The sequence below is a fragment of the Ambystoma mexicanum genome, chromosome 5p (assembly GCF_040938575.1).
Source record: "Ambystoma mexicanum isolate Mex_15411 chromosome 5p, UKY_AmexF1_1, whole genome shotgun sequence".
NCBI classification, from domain to species: domain Eukaryota; kingdom Metazoa; phylum Chordata; class Amphibia; order Caudata; family Ambystomatidae; genus Ambystoma; species Ambystoma mexicanum.
Window position 1 is genome coordinate 764,351,419 of NC_090930.1, and position 23,470 is coordinate 764,374,888.

Sequence of the window (23,470 nt, forward strand, 5' to 3'; positions counted from 1 at the left end):
CCCGGACAGCGCGGGCATGGCAAATACATCAGTAACACCTGCCACCTAAATAAATACAGTATTTGACCCATCTCTTACTCCCCAAACCTCCTCAAGCACTCTTGTACACCAAAACACTCCCCAAAACTGCACTTCGCCTCTGTTCACCACCACGCTGTCGGCAGATTCAAGATGAGGGGCGCATCGGAACAATCTGACGCACTCCACGCTCTTCATCATCCAATCAGCGAATGCATCACCTGTCCGCGGACATGTCGCGAGCCGATTAGCCAATCGTGTCCTGCCTGTGAAGCGAACAGGGAAGTGTGTCCGCGGAGCGGACATAGATATCACTACATTTTTTAGACCTACTTTTTGATCATTTTTTTAAAAAGCTAATGGACGGATTTTCACCAAATTTATAAAAGCACGCTTTCGGGACCAAGCCACTGCTCCTGCCACAAATTTGGTGAAAATCCGTCCAGCGGTTTGGGCTGTAGGCGTGCGCAAAGTTTTTCACCCCATTCAGTCTATGGAAAAAAAAAGAAATTTTGGGACCGCCCTATGATTTTGCCCCCCCTGGAGCAAACCTTGCCAATCTTTGCAAAAAAATTTAGAGTAGGCCATATACATTTTCTTTTACAAGTGGTGCCATAAATACACAGTGCTTTGACATACAAGGGATGCAAACCTTGTTCTACACCGTCTAGTCACACCGTCGCTGAGCCCTGCTGTAGGAGCAGCCCGCGCTGCCCCCGAGATGCAGAGAGGAAGAGGTAAGCTCCAGGCATAATATCAGCTGCCTCAGAGCCCTCGTTATCCTCACAGCACATCTTCGCCTCACCCACTCTAAAATTGCTTTTTATTGAAGAGCACCTGTCTGCTATACTCTACAAAGGCTGCTCACCTTACTTACCTGCAGCCTCCAAGCACATATTGCCCATGTGTTTGCATTCCACTCGAAATTCGTTTGTCAGGCAATTTAAAGATGGCCGCCGTAATTTAAATATGGCCGCCGCACTTTGGTCCCCCTGCGCCTGACCTTGTCCTGAATGCCCGCCTGACCTGCACCCTGCATCCTGCCTCCGGATTGGTGCTGACTGGCAACACATTGTGCCTCCAATCACTGGCAGGCGAGAGCCGGCCAATGAGGTAAGGCCCAGAGAGAAGGCCATCCCCCTGACTGAGCTGACCGAGCACAGCCACGCAGCCAGGCGACGTCCTTATGCCCAAAAACATCTGCAATTCATCTTGCCTCTAGTGCTTGACCACCTGCAATGGAAGGTAATCCACGCTACCTGCAACACATTTAATGTACTTTATTGACTCTGAAATACAGAGCTCTCCTTACCGTCTATTGTGCTCGCCCCCAGTTTGCTACCAACGTGCTCATCTGCAGCACCCCTGTTTAACACCTGCCATACTGCCTATGCTTTACCTGCTATGCTCCCTTATTGCGCCTGCCTCAGACTAATGTGCGCGATTCTTGAGTTAGTCTGCCTACCTCCTGCATTATCCAAACCTGCTGCGCACATATTCTGATCTGCTCCACATGTATGCTACATCGCTCTTCTGCCCGATAATGCTCGAGGTGCAATGCCTGTTTGACGTGCCACAATTTTGAATGGTGCCTTGTGTACTCTGCACTGCTCCTTACTTGATGTAAGGTGTAGTGTACTTGCATAACCTAACCTGCTGTGCCTCACTACTGATTGGTGCCCCATGTATGTTGCATTTCTCTTTGCCTGATATGCCCACATTTGCTGCAAGCCTGGTATCTGCTTTGCCTTTTGTACCTCTGCTATGAATGTGCCCGCTCATTCACCCAGTACTGCATAGACTGCCACATTGCTACTACTGTACCCTGTGACCTTTTTGAGACCCTTTTGGTCGCCTACCATTGCACCCTGTGACCTATCCGAGACCCTTTTGGTCACCTACCATTGCACCCTGTGACCTATCCGAGACCCCTTGGTAGCTTGCCACTGCATCCTGTTACCTATTTAAGATCCTTGGGTCGCCTGCCTTGCACGTTGCTAACTACTCTAAGTCATGCATTTTAGTTCATATTGTGATTCTTGAATATCATGATCCATTTCACTAGATGAACCCCTGGCTATAACTAGCAACCCGCAATCTTTATTGCAACACCCTAGCCAGACATCCTAGCGAAGTAAGGGAAGTAACTTGAACCATTTAACTACTCTAACTACCATGTGTAGAAACCTGACCTCCCTGACCCTCCTAACTACAATCATGGCCTTTGCTACCTACAGCACTAGCCCTCCCACAGACAGAAACCTGAGACTTAGGGCAAGACTACCTTGCATTTATGAACCCAAAAGAAATAGCGCAAACAATACTGTTAGATCCCCAACTATACAGACGCACTTGGATAAGCAAACTCAAGCCACAAAACCCTCAACTGTGACACCGAATCCCACTCACTTTCATAAAAAGAAATACCTGAGTCGAAACAAGCACACAGATAAATCTGCAAGCTATCCTATTCCTAAGAATACTTTATCACTTACTGGATCCCTTATCAACGCCAGATCCATGGTAGCCCATGCAACTGAAATTGCTGACATACTAAACAACAGCAGCATCGACCTCCTTGCTGTAACAGAAACTTGGCTCCACGCGGCAGCAGGATCCTCCCTGATGCTAGCTGTACCTGACAATTACCAGATCCACAGAGTAGATAGACATAATGCTAAAGGCGGTGGCCTAGCCATCATCGCTAAAACTACTTTGGCTATCAGACTCACCACCTCACCTCCCTGTGCTTCCTGCAAAGTACTCTCAGCAAAATTGCAACTCTCTAATAACCGCACGCTAACTATTCACTTGATCTATAGGCCCCCAGGTCCCTTTGGAACCTTCAAAGATGACCTTACCACCCTCATAGCTAACAATACCCAAAATCACTCGCAAACGCTGTTGCTGGGGGACTTTAACACTGGCTTCAATGAGCCAGATAATAAAAATGCCCTCTCTATAACAGCTATCCTAAACGACTACGGCCTTACCCAAAAAGTCCTCACCCCCACACATGTTAAAGGTAGAACCCTTGACTGGGTATCTGAACTTAACTGCAACATAGTCATTACTGACATCATCCCTCAACCATGGACCGACCACTATCTAATAAATTTCACTGCCACACTTGACCTCCTCAGCCCTAAAATTATCAAAATGATACCACCACTCCCCACCAGAAGTAAAAAAGACATTACTACAGAAAAACTCATCCCCCTCCTCCTGCCTACTATCAATGGCCTGGAGAACAATACTGACCTAGACACCCTAGTAGACACCTTTAATAAAGCTATGTCTCATGCACTAGATACTATTGACCACCCAAACTACGCAAAGCTAAACAAGAAGCCCACCTTAATGCCTGGTTCACACCCCAATTTAAGGACCTTAGAAGGCAGAAATGAAAACTCCAAACTATTTGGCGCAATTCGCCTACTGACGACAACAAAGTTAACTTAACCCAATTCACCAAATATTACAAGACAGAAATTATCAATACAAAAAAAATATATTCAATGACAGAATTACTAATGCCAAATCTAATACCAAGGATCTTTTTGCCATCCTCTGGGAAATGGAATCCCCCATCCAACCAACTGTACAGTCCCCAAGGACAAGATATGGTGCGCTAACATACAGAACGCCCTATCGAATAAAGTTTCCACCCTCCAGCTTAAAATAACTAATAAAAAGGACCCCTCCCTCCTACTGATCAACAAGCACCTCTAGTGACTGAACCTAATACTATCCCCCCTTTAAGCTTCAAACCTATCTCCATCATCGACACTGAAAAGGTTATCCTGTCACTGAAGCCTTCCAACTGTAAGGGCGACAGTTGCCCAGCTCAAATAATAAAGGACGCAGCCAGAGATTTAGCCCTGTTTATCTCGAAGCTCATTAACTCCTCTTTCAAATCCAACACAGTACCAGCTAACCTAAAAGAATCCTGGTTCCTCCCCCTTCTTAAGAAACAAACCCTTGATCCATCCATCCCAACTAATTATAGGCCTATCACCACTGTACCTTTCCTACTAAAAATCATTGATAGAGTAGCATATCTCCAAATTCAAGATTACTTAGAAGCTAACCATCTACTAGGCTCGCGCCAATCGGCTTCCGCCCTCTCCATGGCACTGAAACAGCCTTGATAGATCTTAAAACAAAAATTGAGGAATTCAAGGATAGGGGGAAAACAGCGCTGCTACTCCTACTGGACTTGTCAGCAGCTTTTGATTTGGTGGATCATGCAGTTTTATGCAACCACCTCAAGCTCGATGCTGATTTCACAGGGGAAGCTATAGCATGGGTCCAATCCTTTCTAGCCAACCGGACCATGAGTCTTTTCCACCTCTACCTGTGCCGATCCCATCCAAATTACATGTTGAGTCCCACAAGGCTCCTGTGTCTCACCCACTATGTACAACATTTTCACCAAGCCATTGTTCGACAAGTTGGACAGACTGGGTGTCACCTACACAAATTATGCAGATGACAGCCAGATCCTCATACCCCTTTCGGGCAACTATGAAGTGGACCTGGCTATGGTGAATAAAATATACATCCTCATTCAGGCATGGATGGCCACCCATGGCCTCTGCCTGAACGACGATAAAACTGAAATCCTGCTCCTCGGATCAGACCTTAACCTAACTAAACTCACCCCGGACTATGCCTCATTTAACATCGACAATAATACTAATAAGGTTATGCGAGAGGTTAAAACTCTAGGTTTTTACCTCGACTCAGCTCTCACCCTTAAAAAGCAAGTGAACTCCCTCGCCTCTACAACCACTTACACGTGTAAACTCATCTGTGCTGTCAGACCATTCCTGTCCAGTGCCAGCTGCCTCACCTTGGCCAATGCCCTTGTCATGTCCAGACTGGACTATTGCAATGCCCTATACTCAGGTGCAAATAAGTCGGTCATTGACAAACTCCAGAGATTACAAAATAATGCCCTAAGAGCAGCTTTGAATATCCCACGTAGAGAGCATATCTCCAAACACCGGACTGAGGCTCACTGGCTAAAGATAAAGGTCAGAATCCTCCTTAAAACTATTTCTCTCACATCCAAATGCCTCAACAATCAAGCACCCCCCTACCTAGCTGAAAGAATCAACTGGAGACCCTCAAACCGACTGACGAGATCTGCCAACACCTTCTTACTTGAAGTCCCGAGATTCAAACTTACCACAGCGGGTGGATCTAGCGTCCCTGTTAGAGCTGCACAATCATGGAACATACTCCCACCTGACCTCAGACGCCCATTACCCTACACTAGATTTAGATGTACCGCTCTCAAATGGCTGCACAACAATGATATGTAACGATATTCACCCTTGTCTAGCTGATCATGCTATACATATGTTAAGAAGGTATTCTTCTACGCGCACCCATCTTGATCCTATATGTACTGTATCACTTGTATCATTTGTTGTAAGTTACCTCTTTTTTGTAATAGCCTGTGTTAGGCACTGTAACTAAGTTTCGAGTCTACTTGTATTGTTGCGCCCAGCTGCCCAAGGGCTTGGAGCGCATTATCAAATAAACAAACAAACAAACAAACATGCACATACATTTCCTGTTAGTAGTGTCCATGCATGCATGCATGTATATGATTTTGTAAAACAATATCTTGCAGGGAGTAATAGAGTGCTGTACATGGGGGGAACACAAAAGGGTAACAAACCAGATGTGGGGTGACTCAGGAGCTGGAAAATGTAGGAGGGTCTGGGAGGGGATCTCAGGAAAGTGAGAAGCAGGGATGAGTGGAGCGATGAGAGGATGGGGAGATGTTCTTTGAAGAGGTGGGTTTTCATGTCCTTCCTCAAGTGTAGGCTCGAGGGGGACAATCTTATCTGTATGGATGCATGTACATTCCATAGGTTATTAACAAGCTCTAAGCATTGTAGTTCCAACATAAAATGTATTAGTGTCATGAAATGTCCAGGCAGACTTGAAAGTTTGTTAAATGCTTTTGTGTCCTGGAATTTGTTGGTTCTGGGAGATGTACAAGTCATGTTGTGCGGGTGTTTGGCATCCTGGAATGACAAACTGGATTATGGGTGGTAATGGCTCTTGTATGCTGCATGTTGTTGTGGTATGTGTGATTGCCCCATGTGTCAGAGTTTATGGCTTGCACTGTTTCCATTTACAAGTGAGAAGTGTTGGGTTTGCCGTATGCCAGTGAGGCATTTTTACCCCCGTATTTCCATGCATCATCTATGCATCATGAGTTCTTCTTTGATATTTGCACCATTTGCTGATGTGCCATATCCATGCAGTTGTCTGTTGGTTCTCTGGAAATATTTGAACAGTGAGGTTTGGTATTTCCAAAACATAAACATGCATATAGTTTGATCAAGAGTCAAAGTGTAGGTTCTGCCAACTATTTTAACCTGAACCGTTTTGCTATGTTGCTTGTCAGAACATCCACTCGTTTTCTTTCTTAGTTTGAACCCTGGTGTACACACTAGTAGTAGGTTGTGGTCCATGGCAATGATGTGGAAATGGATCGTATGGTTGGGATGTACAAAGTAGAGAGACATTATAATGTATGTTATTCCCTCCTTTCTTGTGATTTCCCTCAGGTTGTGTCCACCTCCTGAATCTGAATTTCTAGATACTATGACTGTTGTAATGTTCCATTTGTATTTTTTGAATGCTACTGGATGGTAGTGACAGCAGATGTGTGCCACTTGAAGGCATTGGATGGTGTGTCATGTGTGTGCCTGAGAGTGATATATATATTAAACAGGGCCTCCGGTAGCGGACCTGTAGTTATGGTTAAGTTGCTCAACTCATAGAAGGAGCATTTTTGGGCAGCTTATTACTGTGCCGCCCTGAACGGATCCTCACCAAACTTTGCAAGAAGAGTATAAGGCTCCCTAGGAATGATTCTGCGAAGATCGGTGTGGTTCTGTCAAGAGGGGGCAAAGTTAAAAGGGGGTCCCAAAATATTTGAAATCCTCATAGACACAATGGCCGGATTTTGACCAAACTTGTGTCAGGAGTGGTAGCATAGTCCCGAAAGGGTGCTTCTGTAAATTTGTTGTAAATCCATCCAGTAGTTTTTAAAATAAATTCCAAAAAGTAGGTAATATAATTAGTGATATCTGGCTTTGTTCCGCTGACAAGTCTGGTCCCGGGAGTGCTTGGTACCCGTGGACATGGAAGACGCTAGCTGATTTGATTGTGAAAAACGTGAGGTGTGTTATCATTTTTGGAACGGTTGCTATGCTGGATCCGTGGACAGCTGCCGCTGACCGTGGGCACTGCAGTGAGCAAAAAGTCTAGAAAACACATTTGGAGTTATTTGGAGGCCGAGAGAGGGCATGGAAAAGGAAAGGGTGGTAGATTGGAATAAAGTTGATATGGAAATGTTTTTATAAGTGAAAAAAGGTTTGCAGGTGCCGCCAAGTCTGCAGACATCACTGCTGACTGCAGACCGCGCTGTGAGAGAAAAAGTCTGGAAAACACATTTGGGGTTATTTGGTGGCTGAAAGAGGGCCTGGAAAGGGTGGCAGAGTGGAATAAAGTTGGATTGGAGCTGTTTTTATAGGTGAAAAGGGGTGTGCAGGTGCCGCTGAGTCTGCGGTCAATGTTTGTTGCTGTCCACAGATATCAATTAGATTGCTGGGGGTTCTGGGTGAGTCTTGTCATTTGGAGGTGTATTGTGCATACTTGTTGTATGGTTTGATTATATTGTGGTGGTTGTGACCACTGGCAACACACACGATAGTAATATGTGTATAGTAATTATACGTACTGTAGTGGGAGTATACAGTATTTGTAATATGGTGAAATGATTGAAGCGAATATGGTATTTATGATTATAGTACAATTGAGGATAGTGCTTATGGAATAGGTATTTATTTTTTGTGAAGATACAAAATAGGATAATACTTGGTATGGTTACTTAGTTGGATAAGTGCTGTGTTTGTGGTGCAATATTATTAAAGAAAAGGGAATCTGTGGCCTCGTGGTAATGCAAAGGCAGATTGTAGTTGGAGCAGTGTTTGGTGTTTTATAGTAGTGGTTGGAACAGAACATTTCTTTATATTAGGGTGAAGTGTTGTATATCGATACTTTGGTAGAATACACATATATGTGAGTAGGTGGAGAATGATGCCACTATAAGGGATGTATTGAGAAAGGTTGGAAAGTATGACATTTATTTGAATTGAACAATGGAAAATGTTGTGCGTTTAAATATGTTTCATTTTAGGAGCATTTTGTTGAAAGTTAAAAAATGCATATGTGCGTTTACAGCAGCACTGTGTGTAATGTTCTTTAAACAGAAAGGAAAAGCATATGTACAAGATTTGTAGAACATTTTTAAGTCATACTTGGTGTGTGGAAGTTAAATATGTTGGCAGTACATGTAAGTTACTGCCAGTGGATGTGAGCAGGCGCAGAATGCTGCAATGCATGGAATTTGATAGAGTGGTTAAAAAAGAGAATATGCTTATTGAGAAGCTTACTACGGGGTAAGTGGCAGCAACTGGCGCATATGTATATATATTTGTAAAAGTGTTGACAAAAATACTTTGAAAAATATAAGCATACCTGTACTATGTCTTGTTAGATGCAGAGGTTGTTGAATGTGCAAATAGAAATCTTGGAAAGTTTCACAGTATTTTCTGATGAAGGTGGCTGTGAGTAACAGGAGATATGTATTCTGAGAGTTCAAGAGTACATCTGAAGTGTTGAACTGGGATGACAACGATGCATGTAAAGTTTGTGGATGTGTTTGGTGAATGGATGTGTGACTGTTTGAAAGCAGCCAATATGGGAGAGTTACAAACATAAAAGTAAAAAGGGGAGGTGGGATGATTTGTGCTATGAACGTCCGTGGACATCGAGGGATTGGACAATCAGTTTTCTTGGTTGTGGTGTACAGGAAGACAGGGGAGCAAGAGTTATTTTTGTTGAATGCAGTGAAAATGGCTATGGCTATGGCTTTGAGGAAGGAGAGTGACTGGATGGTGGGCGATTATTGGATCCATTGGTTAAAGGTGTACTGTGAGCAGTGTGGATTACCTGGGAATGTTGGATTTCAAGAACTTGAAGTTTGCTGGTATAGAGTTTGAGGAATGAAGTGGACAGAATTCCTCCAGTTTTGGGAGAGTATGGTTACTTTGAAGTTCACTATGGAGGCATCAGCTTGGGCTATGTCACCCAAATGTCATTAAAGTTTGCCATGAAGGATACATTTGCAAAGTTAATGGAATTGTTTCCACAATCGAAGATTGTTTTTTCTTGGATAGTTCAAAGACAAATGGTGCATGGAGGTGGTACCAAAGGAGTACTGCCCATGTTGTCCACAACTGAGTATAGTTCCACACTCAATGCATTCAACATGGGTAGCCCGAGCCTTTGGTACCCCTCATACAGTCTTAAAGAACCACCAGCCTCATGATTACCTCTGGGTGCTGGAGGTCATTTCCTCAACCTCATCTTCCTGGTCCTCTTCATCCTCCTCTGCATCATTGTGCCTTTAACCCCATCTAAGCCCTCCAGCTGGTGGTGGTGATGTTGGTGGCCCCTAGGGAGGAGGCATGGCCATGGCTGATGCCATTTTTGAAGTTAGATAGCAAGTGTGCCCATACTCTTCCAAGCAGATGCTCTCTCCTGGATTGCAGATGGAAAATGAATACGAATGGGTCTAAGAGCTGTGGAAGGATAAACTCTCAACTTGAAACTTTCTAGATCGGCTGAAACGGCAGATTCAATATGTTCATGAAGCACAGACTCGTTCGCAGGCACATCATGACATCGTCACATGACGCTGTCCGGGAAGTCCACAATGACGTCAGATGTTCGTGAACTCTGGCACACAAAAAATGGTGTAAAAAGTTGTAGAAAGTTGATAGAAGTGTTCAGAATGTAGCTGGAAAGTGAGGAATGCAACAGTGTTTACTTGAAACTTCCAAGAGTGGCCGAAAATGATGCTATGTTGGGGGTGAGTATGATATTAGGAAGTTGGAGCAAATAAGGGTGTGCTAGTAAAAAACTTTCAAACTCAGTGAAAAAACTTGTTTAAAGCGACGTTATGGTTAAGTTGCACTAATAAAAACATATGAAATTCAGTGAACCAACTTTGTTAAAGGGACGTTATGGTTACAAGTAAAACCCGAAACCCCACACAAATTTGCCAGTTATGGTAAGCTAAGCCACCATAACTCGCGCCGCCACAGTGCACTGCTAAGACTAACACCCAGCACATCAAAGATGACATCACAAATGATCACTTGAATCCTTTGAAAATGTAAGATCATTAATTCCACTTATTGGAAGTGTTTCATCTACACACACATAATCTTTTTTTAAAGAGATAGTAATACAATAGTACTTAAAAGGTGTCAATACAATAAATGACTGCTCATGGACTTGTTTAGAGTGGATGATGATAGTAGTTAGGATACAGAAGATTGAGTTAGTAAGGGTGGATGAGGTTCAAAAAGAGGTAAACAATGAGGTGGACACAAAGAATGGAAGTATTGTACATGATGACTTCTTCAATCAAAAGCACAAAACTGCACAAAATGGTGCCTTTTTACTTTCCAAAATCAAAACCACAAAAAGAGGTACAATTGAAAAATCACAGAGAAATGTTAATAAAGTAGTTTCAGCATTCATGACAGACCACAACCAATTATGGATTTCACATAAAAACATACAGTTCTACATAACCAATTTCTAAACACATGACAGAGGACAACTAACCAATGAAGATAATGCAAAGTTTCTTCATAACATCAAAGCAGTACTCTAAATGTACTAAAATGCTACACTTAGTGTACCCCAAAACAGTGTATGCAGGACGATATATCACATATAAATACACAAATACAATGAAAAAACATCCCACATTTTTTCAATAGAACCGCAGCTAAAGTTCATTGACTTTTCTTATGGCTGTGGTTACAAGATGATAAGGGGGGAGTCACATAGGTTTTCATACATATATACTTATTTATGTAATAGATAATTCTTATAAAGTACTCCTTCAAATTCATAAAGTGCACTTTTTAGCATGAAAACACATGGCTACGACCTCCAAACGTTGATGCGGTTGACCGCACCTTCAAAGTTCAACACCCCATTGGGCTACACGGTAGCTACAGTTATACATGTATGTTTACAAAAAAATATATTGACATCCCTATAAACGTGTAAATTGAATAAGAATGAAGAGATGGGAGTATGGTTAAGGTTTAAGGAAGAAAGGCTGTTGTTACTAGATATTATGCAGCACAAGCAATTCTTGTGCCTTCTACGACTGCAACGGTGGTGACGCACAATAAAACGCCTTTTATGATTCCACTGAATTCTTTTGAGGAGGCCTCCACAACGTCTCGCACCCATCCTTCACCAGCACCCCTTTTCCCAATAGACCAGGAACCAGGCTGGTGTGTTGTCAATGAATAATTTATTAATTTAGTATTTTAATATTCAATCAGGACAAAAAATATGACAGCAGCCACTAAAGTTGTAGCAACACAATGTACAGGCATCTAGAACATAACCAGATTAAGAGAGATGCCAATGCCACACCAAATTTGTGTTGTGAAAAGCAATGCCAAATACTTTGCCTCAACTGATTGCAGGAAGGTTAAGGGCCCCCACGTGTGACAATGGAAAACAGACTTTTAAATGATCCAATACCACTACCATGGGACAGCACACAAGGGGCCTTCGGACTGCTTACACTAGAGAAGAAATAGGCCTTACAAGCAGACTAGCTAGCACACAAAGGCAGCACATGAGAAAGAAAAATAAAAAAATAAAAGGGGATATAATTTGGATCCATGATCCGGGTGTGATAGAGACGGAAAGATAGAATAGGAAAAACTATTTTTCCAAGGTGAAAAGAAAGATTTGGAAAAACGAAAATACAAATCCCACTAAATCTAGCTGAAGCTGGAAATGATAGGCAAGCCCAAAACCATGAAAAACAAAAGAAAGGCAATACCAAATCCGAGTTCAGAACATGATAGTGGAAGGGGAAAAGTCTGGGAAAATCACTTTTTAAAGCATGAAAAGAAAGATTTGGAAAAACGAAAATACAAATCCCACTAAATCTAGCTGAGGCTGGAAATGACAGGCAAGCTCAAAACAATGTAAAACAAAAGAAAGGAAATACAAAATCTGAGTTCAGAACATCATAGAGGAAGGGGAATTCTCTGGGAAAATCACTGTTTAAAGTATGCAAAGAAATATTTGGAAAAACGAAATGTGGGATTCCCACTAAATTTTGCTGGGGCTGGAAATGACACACACGATTTCAACAATGAGAAAGGCACATAGGAACCACAGTGTTTAGTGAAAATTACAGGGGCAACTTAAAGGTATATTTTGGGCAAAGAGATTCTCACAGTGGGAACAACAGTTTGGGTTTAATATGAAGATGCAAAGGTTTGTTTTTAAACACACAATTTAACACATGGACAAATTCGTTTTTAGCTCATAATGGGAATAGTTCTTTTGGGGCAACACTTTAATGACTATAACAATGAAATAACAACACTGGGCACAAGATGGTTGATTTCAAATTGCAACAATCTTGATCCATGAATTTCAGTGGGGGAATTAACTTATATACTAGGCAAAAAAGTAGGGAAATAACTTACTTATCTGTGCAAACAAAAAAAGGACTTTTCAGGGGAAAGAGAACTATAATCAACAGATACACAAGGTATGATGTTGTTCCATAGGAAAAATGACTCAAATGCACAGAGGAACACAGTATTTGTCAAGGGGAGAGTTACCAAATTGCACAGACAAATAAAATACTTTTCAATAGAAAAATGACATTTTCACAAACAGCATAGAGGATTTTTCCTGGTGCGGACACTCTAGGGTAGTGGTTAAATAGATAAGACTTGTTTAATCTATGGCTGTGTAGATCTATACTTACATAAGAAAAGGATTCTATAGTCAACAATGGTGCCAGGACTCCACTGCCAGGACCATCAAAGGGGTCAATCAAGGCCTCACTCTGTCCTCCCAACCAGTCACTCCAGGTCCCTGCTTCACTCCAAGACTAGGCCCAATTTCTGCAAGTATAGCTCCAAATTTTCTGTCATCTGCACACCTCAGATTTTGTAGAGAGAATCCTCAGTTAAGGAAGAGTTACCTTTTTATAAGCCAAATGAAATCACTGTTGTATCATCATCCTCGTACAACTGATTGGGCAGTAGTTAAGGGTTCCCTCACCCTCTGTCAGCCGGTAGGCTCAGAGAAATGAAGGCGTGATTTGAGCAGTCAGGGGAGGATACCCCATCAATCATATGACACAGGGAGGGCTGGATCTGGCTTTTGTACCTGGAAACATCACATTTTAATAAATACTGTTTCTCATCATGTTATGCCACTTTTGGCAACATTTCTAGATAATATATATTTTCAGGCAGTCGCCTAAACTTTGTATGATGACTGTGGGACCTACTGGTGCGAAGCCACAGTTTTCCCTTGTTTCTACCCAAATCATATTACTGAAAATGCAGGCATTCGATGGGCAGAACACCAATCACCTGTTACACATTTCCTCACATTTTTTTATGATTGTCATATTTATGCAGAAGACACAATTCATTTATTTCTTATAACTTTTGATAGGTTGGTGTCACCAAAATCGTTTTCAGCCCAGTAGATGCGGCTTGCGGACAGCTTTTCAGAAATCTGCACATTAATATTTTGGGACTAATATTATGGATATTACACAATGAAATGTACATCTCCTATTTTACACAAGGAGAAATCAGCTCCCTCCTTAAACAAGCCCCCACCTTTGTCAAGTGTGGCTGTGACATCACAAAGGGTCCTGTGCTGAGATTAGATCACATTCTGCTCAGCTTCAAAGGGCAGTTGCTAGCTCAGGCCAATTTTATTGTGGCCTAAGTGGTTTGGACCATAAACTGCTGGAGAGAACCCATGCTGGAAGGGAAACCAGACTCACATTACCATGGCAACAGGCTTTGAAGCCTCAGTTTCACATTTGACAAGCTCACACCAGAAACGAAACCAGGACCAAGATTTGGGCCCCATCTCTGCTGAAAGCATTTTACTTTTGAATCAAACTTAGTAAATGTACACTTTTGTATGTACAAACCTTGCACAGTAATCTACTACAAACAGTGATCACAGAAAGGCAATATAATGTACATATTTCCAGACTTTAGCTGTGTATGTGAATACTTAAAGTGTACATGTTAAAACACCATTGCAATGTTGCTGCAGAAAGTTCCAGCCATGACAGCTTTCATTCGTTTCAGTTCAAAAGCTCCATGTAGATTCTGTGAATTATTAACTCTTTTCGTGATGGGCTCATGATGAACAAACTCACAGTTCCTTTCTGGCATTTCTGCACATATTTTGAAGAGCGTGTATTTAATACAATGTAAGGGAAAACAGATTTTGAAAACAATCATTCTTGTTACAGTAAAACCCCAAACTGTTGTACAGGCTTGCACACATTTTTGCACTTCCATTTACGTGCTGGATGCCGTCTTTTTTGCCAAGATGGTTTTGGCCACTTGCGACATTTGGCAAAAGCTTTCTTGTGTCTTTCCCTTCTGGGAGGCCCTGAACATTTTTAGGCACCTTCAAGTTTGGATGCCCAAAATCACTCCTTCGTGTTTGGCAAGGGCCTCGTTTTGCATGTACTTCAGCAAAGGCCTTTTACTGAGGGGCATGTCCCCCCACTGACTTCGGCCTGTACTTCTGGCATTTTAGGGTTATTTCACCCCACACTGTGAATAAATTCACTGGATATAGAAAAGGAAAGATACATTAATATCCTTCTATTTGTAAAAGAAAATGAAACATTTGTTTGAAAACGCACACACTTTATTATATTTTTCTTCTAACGCTCCTTTTTGTATTGAGTTTTTTTTTACACTTTTTTCATTTTTCTCCACAGTCTCACATGTAAGAAAGTCTGGAAACACACAGCCAAAATGAATAAGACTCCCAAATACCTACCGTATCACTGACCCAGTGGTTTTTCACCCCTGACATCACTATACCTATAAAAAAAAACTTTTAAAAAGAAATAAAACGCTAACACCCCAAAATCTGTAGGGAACTACTGAACCCATGTCATCCTTTATAGCCTTGAATATAGCAGTGAATATCGGAAGAAATGGCCCCAACACCTGCTTTCCTGGCCACCCATGCCCCTCATCTGTGCCAGCTCACCCCATTCCCCATATGGTCTCCTCACCTCCCCTGCCATCTACGTTCCCCCACAACACACGCTATTTCGGTGATGCAGCTGGCTTTGTTATGTTAGCTATTAGGGCTATAACCGTGGCTACCGAAAGCTTTGTATTGCAAACTCAGTCCGTGGCCCTCCTATAACTTCCACATTTTTCTTGGTGTCCTCCAGCAACTTCCCCTATACTAATGTCATTTGGAATTATTTTAACCTTCAAACACCTTTTCAACCACTTTACTTTTCATGGTATCCTTGGCTTTAACCATGGTTAATTCTTGCATCGAGAGAAAAACTATATGGCAGTCGTTTAATTTCTAAAATCCCCCGGTTTTGGTAATTTACTTGAGATATACAGCTATGTATTGATGAAAAGGGGGCACACCGTTTTCCATCAAATATTTTATGAACTACTGCAGGGAATAACCCCAAACCATGCATGGATCATGCAACAACGCTTCTTGCCCCAGTTGTTTTGGAAATGGTCCAAATCCATCCAGCAGTTTTGGCTGTGCACTTTGCCAACAATTGACCGTGTTTGTCTATGGGGAAATGAATGGGAAGAAAGGACGCAACTTGGGAAAAAACTTGTTTTTGTCTCCTTAATAATTTTTTTTTTAACAGATCATTACAAACTGAAGTCTGTGGCAGCATTCAAGTACCTAATCACCTTTGAAATCTCAGTCAAATCCATTACTCAAATCAATAATTATTAACCACAGAATTTTGAAGGGATCCTATGGGAGTCCGATATATATATATATATATATATATATATATATATATATATATATATATATATATATATATATATATATATATATATATATATTCAATGAAAAAGTAAAACCAAAAACCCACAGAAATGTGGCAGTTATGGTGAGATAAGCAACCATAACTCACACCACCACTGTGCATTGCTAAGACTAACACCCAGTTCATGAACAATGACATCACATATCTGGGCCATTTGTTTTTGTTTTCTGACATGATTATGCTAGTTTTTGTATTAACTGACAATGAGAATTTCCAAAATGTAAAAGGTGCTATATATCTACACATTCCCCATTTTATATGTTCTTAACTCACTTATCTTAGAGTTTAATTTAAGCTTATAGTGCACATACATGGGACAACAAGCAGTAATTTGTGTACGTGATCATTAATTCTAATGTTATTGTCATTACATTTTTTGGTGCTTTTCTTTTCTTCCTTACTTTAATTTCCTTTAATGTGCCACTAATTTGTATGCATTTTGGGTTTCTATATGTATTTTTTCTACTAACACAAGTGTTTAGTGAGTTTTCAATTGCTACCTATTTATTTCATGTTTAACATTGCTCAAACCTCTCATAAAGTAGCATGTATTATTTTACTATCGGAAATTACCAGATTAAACACATTGTACTTCTATGGTGCATGCTACAGCCACTGCCTATCAGTGATGACATCAACTACATTTGTGATGTCATCTTTCATGTCTTGGTTGTTAGTCTTAGCAGTGCATAGCGGTGGCGTGAGTTATGGTTGCTTAGCTTACCATGACTAGTGAATTTCTGGAGTTTTTCGATTTTACTTTTAAGCATAATGTCCCGATAACAAAGATTTTTCATTGAATTTCATAGGTTTTTATTAGTGCAACTTAACCATAAGGTTCTTTAACAAAGCGTTTTCACTAAATGTCAGAGGTTTTTATTAGTGCAACTTAAGCATAACAACGTTTTTTCAGTAAACGTCATGGGTTTTTACCAGTGCACCCTAATTTCCTTCAACGTACTAATATCATACTTATGCCAATATTGCAACATTTGTATCTAATTTAGAAAGTTTCACCTTAAACCTATCCCATTCCCCAACTTCTAGTATCATTTTTAACACTTCTGCACACTTTTTGCAACCTTTACCATTGCTTTTTGCGAACATCTGATGACATAGCAGACTTTCTGTACAGTGTCATGTGATGATGTGTGCGTGTGCAGCATGATTACGTGTTCTCAAATGTGTCCGTACTTGGCACTTCGCAAATGGATCCATGCTTCGTGAACAGTTCAGAACTGCATTTTACAGTAATACATTTAGGGACAACGCTAAAATTGCTTCAGGCAAAAGTACTAACTTCTTTAATTATAATGACTCCTTGTGGAACCATGTTCTAGGTAAGGATCTAATAATGCTAGTCATTAACAAATTAAAAAACTCAAGTTCCTGTCGACCAGATGGGGTCAACAACAATCTTCTGAAATTAAACCCTGTCTTGTGGTCTGAAATCCTTTTCCTGCTGTTCTCCCATAGAGTAAAGACTTGATTAATTCCTTCATCCTGGAAGAGGGCTTCTGTAGTCCCTATCTTTAAAAAAGGAGATAGGAAGGAACCTTTGAACTACTGTCCATAACCTTTAACCAACGCATTCTCAAAGATTATTTCCAATATTCTCTTGAGGTCAATTATTAAATGGATCAAAACGATGAACATCTTAAGCCCTCTACAGATGTGCTACAGAAAGGGATACATCACTATTCTCAGTGGGTTCACTTTATCATCATGTTTAGCTTGGGTAGGAGGTAAGACCGGGAGGACATTATATGTGGCAGTTTTGGGCTTCTTAGCTGCATTTGATAATGTAGACCGAGAGATTCAATGTGATAAATTAGAAAAACAGGGAATTGAGCATGATCTGCTAAATATACGTCAGACATTACACTCTGACACCAGTGTGAAAATAAGATTAAATATGGAGGGGGGGCTTTCTAGAAGCTTTCCAATAAATAAAGGAGTACAACAAGGTTGCGTGGTACCCCCTACTCTGTTTAACCTATACATGTCAGACTTATGGGAACATAACAAATAATGGTCTTTGTAACCCCCCAATGGGGTTGACTATGAATTATCTGCATTGCATATGCAGATGATTTGCTCCTCCTTGATTTCACACCAGCAGGTCTTCAGCATGCTTTGGCTGGAGTAGCTAAGTACCTGGAGGAGAACAAATAAAAACTGAATCCACTTAAGCCAAAGATAATAGCTTTTACCAATAAAAAGGTTAAAAAGATCTATGTATGACAAATAAACATGACTAGAATTCAAGAAACAGATGAATTCTATTATCGGAGATTTCTGTTTGCAAACAAAAATGTAGCCATACAAAGGAGAAAGAGGCTAGATGAATAAGTGAGAACTTGTACCTCTATGATTAGAATCATCCATATAGGTACTTTAGTGCCTGTTCTTTAGTCCCTTTCATTGAGTTTTTTGTCTTAAAGTGACTCCAGTGGTCCTGTATAGAATTGAGTTTATGTCTTTTAAGGATAGTAAAACCCTAGAGTAGAGTCCTAAAAGAAGTTCTATGTTTACCCAAATATGTCTCCATTCATTTGATTAAAGTAAAACTGGGACTCCAATCATGGTGGTCCGTATGCATTTATAGGAGCCTGTCAGTATATCTTAAAATAGAAGAAAATGGGGACATAGGCATATCCCACTCCTTGAAGCAAGTGATGGATGGTGGAGCAAACAATTTTATCAAAAGCAATAAGGAGAGGTGTCAGAGTTTTATGTCATTGATGGATTTAGAGGAAATTCCAACTCAGCTGGCCCTAGAAAGAGCATTAAAAAAGTGGGACAGAATTTGGCATATTGACGATCTACAGAGATTAAAAAGATTAAAAATTCAGGGCATAATGTATATCCCTGCCATCAAGTTAAGGCTTTATCTAAGAAAACTCCCTTCTGCCATGTCCCGGCAATAGTATATCGAATTTAAATTTAACTGCCTTCCCACACTTGAAATAGTAGAACCTCAATTGAATATTCCGCACCCTGCAGACTTCGTACAGAAAATTGCACTGAGACACTTTATCATCTAGTTATTGATTGCACTTGACTGGCAAAATACAGAAACAAATATTTTAAATCTCATGTTCATTCAACTGAAAATGTTCATGGTGGTTTTTTATGGAATAGACTTATGACAAGCACACACATGTCCTTAATTTTAGCTTTAGTAGACTTTTTAAAACAAACATTTGACCTAATATCAACTGTTATGATTCAAGGAGAAGTCCTTTTGAGTGAAGTAGTGTAGATCAGTATTAATGTAGTTTATTGGCAATTTAAGTATTTTTTCATATTTACTAAGGATTATCATTATAAATATTTGTTTATCTTCTTATTCAATAAGTAGTGTGTAAACCTTGCTTGCGGTGCTTCTAATTTTAGGTATTTTTTAAAAAGTGATCTTTTAAAGGTTTGTTAATTATGTAATTTTGATTGATTTGAAACTGTAGTGTAAGGTATTTTTATACCATATATGTAACAATAAAAAAATACAAATATTGAATAAGCCTCTCCAACATTCCCATTAACATGTTCTACTACGCTAATGGAAATAATGGACAATTGTATACTAGAGAAAAAGAAAAAAACACGGAAACAATTTTCTGTCCAAATTTCTTCTCTCTATTATAAAATCAACACGGTAATCCATTGTCCTTTGTGACTATCCACCGTCTCCGCATTCCCCTGTCTAGCCCATGCCTTATTAGAAAACCCAGATTGCACATGCACACCATCACACCATCACACAAGACAGCCCTTCTTCTTATTTACTGTTATGTTTTTAACACTCCCTCATTGCCTGCTTTAAACCATTCATGCATATATCCACCAATCACTTTTAAAATAACTCTACTTACAGCTTATCAACATACTAAACTTCCAAACACCAACTGCCACTTAACAATGTTCTACAAACTATTTGCATCTGCATTGCCTATACTTATACCAACAAATTATACACAGTGCTCCTATAAATGCACATATGCACTGTGCAGTGAGGGAACTCCACAAATAAAAGGGCAGTATGGATGGACAAGTTCTCATGAGACAACAGGAGAAAAGTGCCAAGGAGCGCCAAAGTAGGAAGCCACTAGCTAACTGCTTGAGCACATGAGTCCAAAGGGTGGGGTACATGTTAACCGTAATGTCCCTTTAACAACTTTTTTATAAGTGAAAATGTTTCATAATGTTACATCACTATATATAAGTTATTCATAATTCCTCTTTTAATATATATTACACAACTATAAACCAATTTTAGCAAACATATTTATTGCAATGCATACTTATGTGTATCGTTATCAGCAACGCATGCTGGGGATGCAAGTCATTGTAAAATTGCCTAGGGCAGGAAGCTCAACCATGACTCCAGCTCCACTAAACCACCCCTGTTATCCACTGCGCCTTTCCAGCATCCTAGTTCAGTGTCCATTATACTCTCATAATGTAAGCAATGGATAGTGCTCATGGCTTGCATGGCCAGTCTCCACAATCAATGGGGCATGGGCTTCGATCATTCTACATACCCCAATAAGCAAATCAGTAGACATTTGTCCTTGCCAGGGTCAGACCCACTACCCACAGCAGAAAAGTTATATCACTATTTCTTGTACTTACATTTTGACAATTTCAAAAAGTAAAACACGGGGCAGATTTGCAAAAGCATCCTTCCAGGTCCTGCTAATGCTCCTTGCACAAGTTTTCTGCAATCCAGTCCAACATTCCGGACAGCAGCCGCAGCCCCATTTTTTCTTCCCATTTACACGTAGAGCTTCGGCCATGCTGCATGCCCCAAAAAGTAAATCAGAGTAGACATTTGTCCTTGCCAAGTGCCAAGCCTGTTGTCCATGGACCAAACCTATTTCACTATTTCTTGTGCCACTGCCCATGGCAGAAAAGTTATATCACTATTTTTTGTACTTACGTTTTGAAACTTTCAAACAAAAAACATCACAGATTTGCAAAACAATCCTTTCAGATTCTTGCTGAAGCTCCTCGCGCAAGTTTACTGCAATCCCGTCCAGACATCGGGACTACAGCTGCGAGCAGAATTATTTTTCCCATTTAAACCTAGTGTTTTGGCCATGCAGCATGCCCAATAAGTAAATCAGAGTAGGCATTATTCCTTGTTAAGGGCTATAACCAATGTCCATTCACCAAACCTATCTCACTATTTTTTGTGCTTATATTTGGACACTTTTGAAAAAACAGACACAAACAGATTTGCAAAAGCATACTTTCAGATCCTTATTGATGCTGCTCGTGCAGGTTTGTTGTAATTAAGTACAGCACTTCAGGTTGCAGCCGCAAGCAAAATATGTTTCCCCATTCAATCCAATGGGTTCGGCCATGCTGCATGCCTGAATAATAAAATCATGATTATCAAGTAATTGGAGGCCGGAAGAATGGGTAGATCACTGTGCTTCATCTAGTACTTTAAACGGATTACCCGGCTGCATGTGATGTTTATTATTTGGTGAATGTGCTCTTCCTTCTTCAAGTGTTAGGTTTTGAATAGGAGACTGAGCCCTGTTCTCCTTAGCGCCGGGTTATTCAATAAATAACTATTGTCATAATAAAGGAGTCTTGAAAAGAATTGTTGGTGCTGTATTTATTGTGTTTTGACTCTATAGGGTCTTTCTCAATGCGTGTGGATTGTGGGCAGTCATTGCTGCAAGGTTGTGGAAATGAGTCCGGCATGCAATCCCAATATCTTGTCACATTATAGTCGCAAATAAAGGTGATTAATGATTTCAAGAGGCGGCCTGGTGACCACGTATTTGTTTACACTTGGTACGGTTAATTAGTTGTATAAGGCCGTCAACCTGGAATCTCTGGTTCGTTTCATGTGAGAAAAGAACAGTATAATTTGTTAAGCAGGATAGTTGAAAAGGTTTAATAGCTTACAATTTAACAAATACATTTAATTTTTCTGACCCTCATAAACAGTACATTCTGCATACTATGTTTGGTACACCATTAGTGTGTGGTTCACTATTGTTGTATTGACTTCAACAATCATTTGGTCATTGGGAAAAAATCCATAGACAATTTAAAAAAGACTACTACAATGATGTCAGTGTAAGTGTGATAGTATGTTTGTTTGCAGTGTGTTGTTATTTAGGGAATGTTTCAAGTAGTTAGATACCTGTTGGCGTATTTTAGCTACATTATACTTTTAAAGATGATTTGTAGTAACAAGAATGGTAATGGTGTATTTCAAGTTTATTGCAATGAAGGGTATTTTTTAAGCTTATTCTGTTTTTTGTATGACAGTTTAATGAGTACATTTGGATTAAAGGAATATTAAGTAGGCATTTGTTAAATTTCATGGTACCCTATGTTTTGGAGTATTGGATGTGTCATTACAGTAAAACCAACCATTTTTTTTTTGATATATGCAATATAATGCCCTGAAGTGGTTGTGGCACCAGTGTGGTATATTATGCCTACTGTTGTGAAGGTTTTCTTGCCAAGAGATTCTTGGCCGTGTGTAAACCTAGTAAGCATACAGTTATTTTTGGAACCATCTGCATTGTACCTTAGAAGCATTAGTATGTCATATTGGCTATGTGAGAGGATTTGCTTACTGGAACGATCGTCTGGTTTGCACAAATGGCATAATATGCCATAATTTGCATTGTGCAGAAACTGGTAAAATGGAATGCCTTCAAAATCTGGTATGGATACATATACAAATCCTTCATTAGGGTTGTGCTCTTGTGAAACATGGTTGCAGAGAGGGCATGTATGTGTCCATGTGTAAATCTGTTTTCATTCATAGGGATGTTTTGGTTTCCAGTACTTCCAGTAAGTACATTCTGAATTCTTGAGGCGCTTCTTGTGTGTTTATGGTACATTTTACCATTGCTGCACAGTAGTCCAATTCTTGCCTTATACCTGAGACACTGTGTGTGCTGTCAGGGTTATTTGTGGCATTTCTATGAAGGACAAGCATTTGCAAACACAACTGGTCTGAACCATTTAAGTAAATGTTGTGAATAATTGGAGGCAATTGGAAGAGAAGATTGATTGTTGCATTTGCATAGCAATTTACTCCAGTTGTGTTGCAGGCAGATGTGTGTCTGCATCATTTGATGGGCCTGCATTTTTGGTTGTCTCTTTCTTTTCTAATGGATGTGCAGTTGAGTTTGTAGTAGAGAGTTTTGTGGATGCTATTATTTTCTTTTGAAAGGTTTTACTTTTTGAGGTACAGGGTACATAGCTAGATGGAGGTTTAAAGTGCACGTAGCCTTTTGTATTCTAGGATGCAAAGACTGTCAGCCTTGCTTAACTTTGTTTGCATCAAAGTTAACTAGGAATAGACCTTTGAGTGTACGCAGATTTGAAAGTGCTATATAACTCATACCTTAAAGACTGTGCTGCCAATATCAA